The 9,828-nt window shown below is 52.1% G+C and overlaps 1 protein-coding gene across 1 annotated transcript in view; it reads left to right on the top strand.

Moving 5' to 3' along the window:
* Window positions 1-397: 397 nt before the first annotated feature.
* Window positions 398-9,828, top strand: part of PLXNA4 (plexin A4) — a gene marked incomplete at its 3' end in the record, with an annotated part of 399,326 nt that continues 389,895 nt past the window's right edge. The window contains exon 1 of the mRNA XM_084283189.1: window positions 398-474. The remainder of the gene's footprint in view (window positions 475-9,828) is intronic.

Here is a 9,828-nt window from a genome sequence, read left to right as displayed (position 1 = left end):
CCCGTGGTTCCTCTTCCCGCAAGGTGCCGGGGAGTTGGGCTGCCGAAATCCCGGCTGCGGAGTCAGCGCTGTAAAAACCTCCCTCCCTCCTTCCCCTCCGTGTGTGTGTGTGTGTGTGTGCTGCAACCGAAACCTGCCTATTGATGCTCCGCGTTTATCAGACATATGCCCCTAAATTATGCAGACAGGGAGAAGTGATCTAAACACCGAGCCGCACATGGTTTCGGTGGAAATATAATACTCCGGCAGCAGATGAGTTCCTCCCAGATAAACAAACCCACTTGCTCAGCCCCAGCAGGGCTGAGCGCTGTTTGGGTTTGGAGTGGCTGCATGTGGCTGCTGCATCCCCAGCCCAGAGGAAACCTGCCTGCTGGAGCCCCATCTGCTCCCCGCTCTGGGAAAGGGAAGGCAGCCCTCGCCTTGCTGGATTCGGGTGTAGGACCCTCACGACTCGCTTTGGGAAGAAGGGACCAGGTGGGAAGCGTGTGGCCGCGCTCCTCTCCCTTCAACTTCCACCCCGCGTCTGGCTCCGCTTCGCCCTGCAGCCTCGCCGCCGGGCAGCCAGCGGCAGCCGTGCCACGGAGCTGGCTGCAAACGCACCTGGGTCTTTCGTGGCTTCCCTCCGGCACCTGGGATGTGAGGTTTTGGGGAGGAAAACGGTGCTGGGGTCAGGGGGGAGAGCGATGCCGGGAGGGAGGTTTGCACCGGGACCCCCAGGATGCTCTTACTGCAGGGGAACAATGATGGTGTCGGGGGATTTTTTTGCAGCCGATGCGACTGCTTGCAGCCTGCTGGGGACTTATCTGGAGCGTGCACCAGCCCTGCACAAATATTTTGGAAGGCATAAGGCGTGCTAACTTATTTTCTTTATCTGTCCTCCGTTTCACCTGGGTCTTGTTTATGGAAGCTGCTTAAATCCGCGAGCGGGTGGGACCGGTGGAGCGTGGGGTCTCTGTGATTTTAATTACAGCGTGTGCCTCCCAGTGTGAGATTAGGTGCTTCCTCCCCCTGGCTAAGCCACTGTCTTAAGGTCTCAGGGACGCGAGCCGCGTTTCGTTTGTGCTTTGATTGTCTCGGGAAACATTTGTGTGTTTGTTTGTGTGCGGGACCCTTCGCCGGAGCTGGGCTTCAAGCGGTGCAACAGATGTGTGCCTGCTTTCCGTGCGCAGCCAGGTTGAAATACGCAACCCCAGCCCCTCCACGAACGCCTGGGATTTTCTTCCCTCCTCTGCCCAGACCCATCCTCTCGGGGGGTGTCTCCTTTCCTAAAGGACCAGTCCGAGGCTTTTCCTTTCCATCCCATCTTAAATGCGCGGCGCTCGGTGATATCCGTAAGATGCAAAATAAATGACAGCCACCCGCTCTGAGCATTGTTTATGTCCAAGACGGGTGTTTTAAAATACAGGCTGACGATCAATCACGCTGCTGTTGGGGAGCTTTTGCTCGCTTGAAGCTTTTTGCTTCAGCCTTGCAGGCGCTGAAGACTGTTGTTAAGTCTGTTCAGCCTGCCTGGCTAGCGGAGGGAAGAGTGCTATCGCAAATCCTAGGAGAGAAGCTGAACTTCTCCACCGGGAGAGGAAATATTCGAGCTTTCCCTCATGCTTTCACCTGCCAGCACTCGCGGTGAGCCTGGTGCTAGGCAGCCTTGTAGATGTGGCCAAGGGAAGGGCTCCGCTCAGCACCAGCGCTGCTGAGACCTGCCGGGGGGGAGCCAGGAGCCGGCTCCGGCAGCCAGATCCCGGGAGGGGGCAGCGAGGAGGGGAGGAGGGATTCCGGAGCCCCTTTTGTGCTGCGTTTTTCTCCTTTTGCTCAATCGCTTTGTCTACCGATCTCCTCGAGGCTGAAGGGTTGAGATGAAACCAACCTCCTTCCCCGAGCGCCGGGCTTTGATTTGCGCGCTCGATGCGCCCCAGGATGAAAAGCCCTGCAAGGTCTTCGGATGCTCGGGTGTGCTGAGGGTTAACGCTGCATAGGAATTAATTTCTTGTTTGGAAGGGAACTCTGAAAAGCTTCCTAAAAAGCTGAGGATGACGCTGGCACAGTAGGCTTGTGCTCTACGTGCTAGTGCATTGGGATCCTGCCTGGGGAGGGTGTTGGAGGTAGGGTTTTTGAGTTTTGGAGCTGGTGGTGCCAAAGTTTGTGGCTTGGCATTGCGTGCAGGCATTTTCAAGCACAGTGGCACGCTGTGATCATCTGTCCTGGGAGTCACTTGCCTCTTCTTGATTTATTAGCCACAATCCTCCTACGATGCTGATAGCAACAGAGACCCAGCATCACCCCTGCGCTGCAGCAGTGGTGGGTCTCCAAAGTTTTGTGTCCTGCCCCCCCCAGCAAAGAATGTATTTTTTTTTGGGGTATGACCATTTCCCTTCAAAAAGTCTTCAGATGGCTTGGGGCTCAAAAAAAACAAAGCCCTTTCTGCTCCCACCAGTGTGATGAGAGGCTTCAGAGGGCTCTTTCTGACTCCTTCCTTCTTGCTTGCATTAATAGTCCCCAGCCCCTGCAGGCGCCCAAGGCCATGAGACTTCCCATCTGGGCAGCACGCTGACTTATTGCAGGATGCTAGTGGTGGGCGTGCTTCCCTGCATGGCTGCCACTGGGCTGAAAAGCACTTTATATCCCTGGGGTTGGAGTTCTCAAGAAGACTGAATCAAAAAACCCTCACTCAAAGCATAAATAAATGCACAGGGTTCCCCAAGTGCTTTTCATTCAGGTTGTAAAGTACTTAAAGAGTGAGAAAGTATCCTCATTCCTCTGCAAAAGATTGGGAAACTGAGGCACAGTGTGGAAAAAGGCTCTTTCTGACCCCATTTACTGGTGGGACCCTTCCCTCAGCAACAAGGGATGTAAAATGAACCCCAAGGTGTTTTTGGAAATGGGAGCAGTGAGCGGTCCCCTGCCCTTGAGCCCATGCTTCCACAGCCAGAAGTAGTGCTAGATCAGGACAGAGCACTTTTAGGATTGCAATTTTTGCAGGTAAAATGACAGATGGGTGCTGGAAAATGAGAAACGCTCACCTTGGGTGAGCATGTGGGCCAGGGGGCAGCTGTGCTCCCATGAAGCTTGGTTCCTGTATATTTAAAATTGGGTATAAAAAGATTTTAATGACCCTTGGCAATGGAGCAATCATTGCAAAAATGGATAGTATTGTGATGCGGACAGTCTGGGTAGTGATTTTCTCCAACTGGTATTTCATTCTGTGATTTATTTATTTATTTTGACTCTGTTTTTCTTTGTTTTTTGTTGGCCAAATTCTTCATTGCCAATTCTGCCAAATTTTATTCTACTTTGCTTGAGCACATCTTGCAAGGTGCTAAACAGGCAGCCAGGTGAGAGGCTCCAGGTCTGTGCCTTGCATCCCCTGCAGTGGTAATTACTGCAGGTGGCATCTATCCTGCAGCCCTTTCCTTTGGAAAAAGACAAACAGACCAACAAAAAAATACTCTTTGAGCACCTCAGAGGTGCTCTGAGGACTTGGAAAGTTTATTCTTTGCTTTGAAAACCCAATAGTCATCCCATTCTAGATACCACTAATGCAAACAGCTCAGCACTCCAGCAGCATGAAGCTTGCTGGAGACTCAATCTTTGTTGAAGTAGGATGGTGACCACTGCTTCCACCTCAGTGCTGATGCCAAGAGAAGACCCCCAGGGCTGGAGGAGAGCCTGAAGGCTTGAGCAGGAGCAGTGACTGGGCTGAAACCCCCATCCCTGCTATGCTGCTGATCAACAGGTAGTTTGGACCTTACTCTGGGGGGATTTCGCCAGGAACAGAGAGGTTGCCCGCAAACTCTGGGACCTGCTTTTGCTCTAGACCTTGCTGCCAAGGAAGTGTTTAAGGCTGTAAAACAGAAATCCTGACCCATGAGGCAGGAGGTTGAAGTTCACGAGCTTCTTTTGAGTAGGAATAGAGGAAAGCTGCAGTGAGTGGGGCTGGAGTGACCCAGGAGGGAGCCCTGGCTCCGAGCTCCCCTCCAGCTGCCTCATCCGTACACGAGCAGTCTGCCGGGGCTTTCCAAGCCATCAGCCATAAATTTACGGGAGCTGACTGGCACTCGAATCTCCCTTGTCCTTCTGACAGGGCGAATGTGTGGCTCTAATGCAGATAATATGGGGCAGGTTCCCATCGCGGGCATTTGCATGATATACACTCGCACGCTTCCCCCTCCTCACAGCTTGTGAGGGGCAGGGGAATAAATCTTAATGCCTGGTGAACCCTTGCGGTGATGCTGCACCCAACGCATGTAAATGGTTGCAAAATGAGCTGCCCTGACCCAGCTGTTGTTTCTCCTTGAGCATTAAACACTACACGGGGGAGGAAGGCGGAGGGTGGTGGAGTTCTTCCATCTCAATATTGTTTTCCTTTGAAATCCTGGCATGATGCTGGACTCAGGGACTGCATGTAACCATCGCGATTTATTTACTCGTTGCATCTGAAGCAAGGAATGAGCACTTGCCACCAGCAGCCCCTCGATGCTCATCCGATGCTCAGCGCTAAACTGTTTGGTGCCTGAGCATAGAGTTATAGGAATCGGAGCGGCGAATCAGCAGTAAATCAAAGCCTGGATGGCTCCGTACCCGGCTGCGGTGAGATTTAAATTAAAAATATCTCGAAGAGCTCATACATCAAGCGCTGGAGTTGTGTCAGTCTGGACTTGAGCAGCCAGAGCTGTGCCCCTGTGAAACAGAAACCGGGATGAGCCCTCGTATTGATCCCCAGCTTAACGGGGAAATTGCCAGGAAATTGCCACTTCATTTCTTCTTCTCTTCTGTCTTTGCTTTTCCTTCCTTTCCTCTTCACCCCCCTCTGCCCCCCAAAAGGAAGATCATTGTGGTAGGAAGTTGGGAAAAGGCTGGCAGATTTGCTGCACACACGTGTGGCCCTGCTTGACTTTATTGTGAAAAAGGATTTTATTTTTATTTATTTATTTATTTGTTTATTTATTGTGACCGGGGATTTGTCCGTAATGTAGTGCTGGAAAGAAAACTCATTTAGAGACTAAGGAGGTGTGTCCGGTTACAATTGCCTATTGATGGACCAGCAAGCACTCAATGTGCGCCACGGCTTTGTTTTATTTTAAGGAAACTTATCCTGGGCTGTCAGGGGGAGACTTTGATTTACCGGAGGGCTGCCCCACAGCCCCCAGCAGGTCCCTTGGCTTCTTCAAGTCTCGTTTTTCCCCATCTATCTATTTTTGGGCTGTGGCACCCTGGTTTTGTAGAAGTGACTGTCACCCTCTCACAGCGTTTTGCCCTAATGACCTTTACAAATGACTCGCTTTTGGTTAACAAGATGATAAACCTGGTGAGGCTCTGGCTGGGAGCTCACTCTCTGACCTGAGGACTAGCCCGGTGGACAGAGCTAGTAGTCACCGATGGCCACTGGCCCATCCCTGGGGTCTTGTCCCCTTCTTCTGGCAGGGAAAAGGCTTCTGGAGGTGGCAATGGGCAGAGCTGTTCTAGGCTGGGGGGAAAGCAGAGAGAGGAGGTGAGCTGGGAACATAACCATGCTGGTTGTGGAGCTAATCAAAGGCTTTTCCATGTAATTTTGGTACTTTAGTTAAAAAAAAAAAAATAAAAAGGCAAATTAGAATGGGCATGATTTACTAGCATGACTTACTAGCTTAAAAATGTGACTCGCTGGAGAGTGTTGTGAAGCCTGCTTGATTTGTTAGGATTTTGGTACAAGTCTCCAAATTCTTGCTCAAAGCAGAGCAACAGGTGGAGCTTTGTGAGCGTTACCCTGAGCCGTGCGTGTGCTGGGGGGCACATGGGGGTATTTGCACGGCTGATTTCTCCCCTGAAGGTGCATGACTGCCCCAAGTCATCTCTTTTTGGCCCCACTCTCCCCACCGTGGTGTCCTCTTGGCCAAAGGGGGATTTGTGAGCACTCAGGGACAGCCTGGAGGGGCGGTTATGGGTTTACACCCCAGCTCTGCCCCCAACGGAGCCACCCCAGAAGGTCACTTGCCTCCTCACCCTGAAGAAGGCAGGATCAGCCCCTAAGTCCTCCTCCTGCGCCGAGCTGCTATGGTGATGAGTTGCTATAGAAACGCGTAGTTAGCATTATTATTTATTAGCCAAAGGTGCTTCTTTTCATCTCCTAAATGCGGGGTCGGTGCCAGGATGAACCCGGTGCTGGGTGTGGGGTGCTGCCCGCACGGGTTGGGGTTTATCCTTCCCAATGAGCCGGGCTTCAGCGAGCGTGCTGAGTGAGCCCAGCGGGCTGAGCTGGTTAAACAAATCCCCCAGTATGCTCCGTCACAGGTCCCTTCCTTCGTCAGATCCTTCCTTTGGAGGGGGATTTGAGCGAAGCGTTTCATTATAATGAGCTTAGTTATTTCCCAACTAGTAATCGCGTGTCGCCATTTGGTGCGACGGGTTTGCATTAAGTCCTGTAATAATATGTCTATTCATCCATCACAAATACCATATTCACAGGACCTTGTAGCGATTGCCTGGTAAATACCTTCTCTTATCTCTTTGCATGCGCTGCTCCTTGCTGTTTTGCTGAAGTCCTGCCCTCTCTGCAAACCCATCCCTCTGTGCTGGCAGGCAGGGAACCTCCTCCGGTGCTCCCATCCTGGGCTCCTGCTCTTCCCGAGCCCCCCTGCAGCCAGGCACCCTGTGTGGGGAGATGCTGCTGCTCCCGTGCTGGCTGCAACCCATGGGTGATGCTGTGCTAGGGGTATCCCTCTGCCTTCCCTAACTATCGCTTTCCAGATGCTGTGGGTGGGACGAATCCTGCTTTGGGGCTGTCCTTTGCTCCCCAGGAGTGAGTGGAGCAGTAGGAAGAGGTATCTCCTGTATGGCTTAGGTGCTGAGCACCCACGTGTTCTGTTTTGCAGGATGGGTCATCCACAGAGCACCCTTATACGACACTTTGGGGTCGGTTTGGGGAGTTTGGGGAGTGCCCAGCTGGGCAACAGAGGAGGGATGCAGGGCTGGATGCCTGGGTTCACGGCTTCACCATGAAGCTGGCAGCACTGCAGAGGTGGCTTTGTGAGGAAACCTCCCCCTGTCCCGCTGTCCTTCATGGCCTAACAGCCCCGGGAGTGCTGAATTTGCTGCAGGGGGGTGGCTCAGTGGGGCTGGGAGGTGAATGGGCGGGAGGATGGAGGGGTGCCCAGAGGCATGGGGAGCAGCAGGGATGCTTTTTCCCTCCAGCCAGGGTGGGTGCAGTGTAGCCTGGAGATGGAGGGCAAAATGCATGGGCAACCTGTGCCTCCTTGCCCCCCAAAACCCTAAAAACCATTCCTCTCCCCCCAAAACAAAACAAAACAAAACAAGAAAACCAAAAATAAACATTAATAAGAAGAAACAGCACAGGTTTTCCAGACTTCGGGCTGCTCTGGGCTCTCCATGCACCTGCAGCAGATGCTCCCCAGAGGGATGAGCTCTGTGGGGTGGGAGGGATGCAGGAATGGCTGGACCAGCGCAGGATCCTGCACGTGATGTGTGGGGCAATCTCTGCTGTCGCTTGCAGGCTGTGGCCCTTGAAGTTCCCTGAATTCCCCCCCTGCTTTCCATCTCCCCAGCCTGAGACTAGGGAACATCCTTCCCAGCCTTTGAGGGAACAAAAGGAGGCTCTTTTAAAGCACCCCCCTTGAGCAGGAATAAAACACCTTCCTTTACAGGGCCCGTTTCATCTCTTGAAGTCAATCCCCTCGAGCTTTGTGTTTCCCTTCTTGGAAACCGAGCTCCCTGCGGAGAAGAGAGAAAAACACCTGGGGTGCAAGAGCAGGGGCGCAAAAGCAGGGATGGGTAGCTCGGAGGTGGAGGGAGGGGTGGGAATGGGGGGCTGAATGCTCAGCCTTCCCCCTGCCTGAATCCCCTGAGACCCCATGAGATTCCTGCAGCTCTTAGGTGTAATGCCAGTGGCTGGATGCATCCCCGGGCAGGATGCAAGGTGTGGAAGGTATGTTTTTGTTTGAGCTTCATCCCCTCGTGTGCAGGGGAGGAGCAGAGCACATTTCCTCTGCTCCTGGGTGTCCTGCATGTGCCACCCCCTCTTATTCCCAGTGCAATTAAGCGTAGCACTACTTGGGACCTACCCTAAAGGAAGGAGGCTGGAGATAATGAAAACTTGCTGTGTTTTGGTAGGGTCACCCATGTGAAGGTGGAGCTAAGGGGATCGTATTCTGCTTCTGCCATCACTTTTCTCCATCCTGAGCTGCCTGGAAATTTGGTTGTGGCACTGATGTGCTTGGAGAGAGGTCGTTCAAGGGATACCAAGGACCTGGCACCGGTGTTGGATGCCACCTTGGATCCCACCAGCTCTGAGAGCATCAGATCTTGGGTTTCACCCCAAACACCAGCTGTGAGCCGTCATTTTGACTGCTGGACTCGGAGCATCTTTGCAGTCTTTGTCTTTCCTTCCTTGGCCAAGCTTCTCACCATGGCAGGAGGCACGGGGCATCCCTGGAGCTGCATCTCTCTGCCCAGCTGGGAGAAGGGAGGAACGGGAGGGGAACTGCACATGGAAAGAGCTGGACAGTAAAAGCAGCACCTGTCAGAGCCATTCAGAAAGGATTTTTTTTCCTTCCCTTATAATGGTGTTGCTGCCCTTGCCTGCCTTAGCCATTCAAACGGCTCAAAGGGATGCCTCGGAATGAAAGTAGCAACTTTTAGGACAAATTTCTTACTGTGTAATGTCTCAAAGAAAGCAGGAAAAGGAAATGGCAAGCGGGCATAATTAGGTAAGTATTACCCATTAGGAAGGGGAAGGAGCTATCAAGTCGATTTCCATTTCCTTCTTATTTTACGTGCCTGATTTTTCCGCCTCTCCAGGAGGCGGTGTGTGAAGTAGGTGTCTCCTTAGCACGGAGAAGTAATCAAAACACGGTGCACTGCAAAACTCTTCCCAAAGCCTTCCAAATCTGGACTAAGCTGAGGATTTTTTAGCATCTTCACAAGCCCAGCTGAACTCTCCAGCATCTGTGAGACCTGGTAGAAATTATTTCCTATGTTTGTGCTGGGAAACCAAGGTACAGGTGGGTAGCAGGGCTTGCACATTCTCGGTGTGACCGCCTGTCTGTTCATATTTCTCACTTTTTTTTTCCCTATTTTGCATGGAAATAGAGATAACTCCTTACCTCCCAGTTGCTTCCAAACATTTGGGGTGTTTGCAGTGTTGAACCCCCAGAGATGCACTGATGCACCGTAGGGTTGAGTTCCCCAAGCCACCACCTGGCCCACCCTCGTGCATCCCCATGTCCTTTCACCCATGGGACCCCCTCTTTTTTTTTTTTTTTTTTCTCCCCCAAACCTCAGGTTTCTCTCCCATCTGTGCCCTCTACCCCTCAGGATAACATATCCCAGCATGGGCTGCAATTACGAACCCATCAGTGGGTGAAAGCAACACATTTTGGCAAGGACGTGGGATGCCTTCACCCCACAGGAGAAGCACTCGCCTCCTCCCTCGCCCGCCCCCTGCTCCAGAGGCTGTAAGTGGTGTGATTAAAGGCTGTCAGAAACTGCTGTCGTTGGCACAGTCCGTGGCTGACACCAGGCAGCCCTCAGACTTTGACTCAGCCGAGGCTCACACACACGCACGTGCGCTGTGCGTTAAGTATGAGCCAGAGAAAAGGCATCTTTTTGCATGCACCACCCTTTTTCCTGATGATTGGGTCTGTTTTTGCATTATTTTTAGAGAAGAAGTCTTGACTGTGTATAAGATTTGGGTTTTTCATGGCATCGCACTGCCAGCACCTGTCCAAATCTCTCATTCCTTTGCATTCGAAGCTGAAATTCCTTTTTCCTTTAGGTAAGACTACATACATACATATATAAGTATGTGTATAAAACATATGCTTTTTTACACACACTTGG

The sequence above is a fragment of the Netta rufina genome, assembly GCF_964035555.1.
Source record: "Netta rufina genome assembly, chromosome: 1".
Taxonomy (NCBI): Eukaryota; Metazoa; Chordata; class Aves; order Anseriformes; family Anatidae; genus Netta; species Netta rufina.
This window is presented reverse-complemented; position numbering and strand designations above follow the sequence as displayed.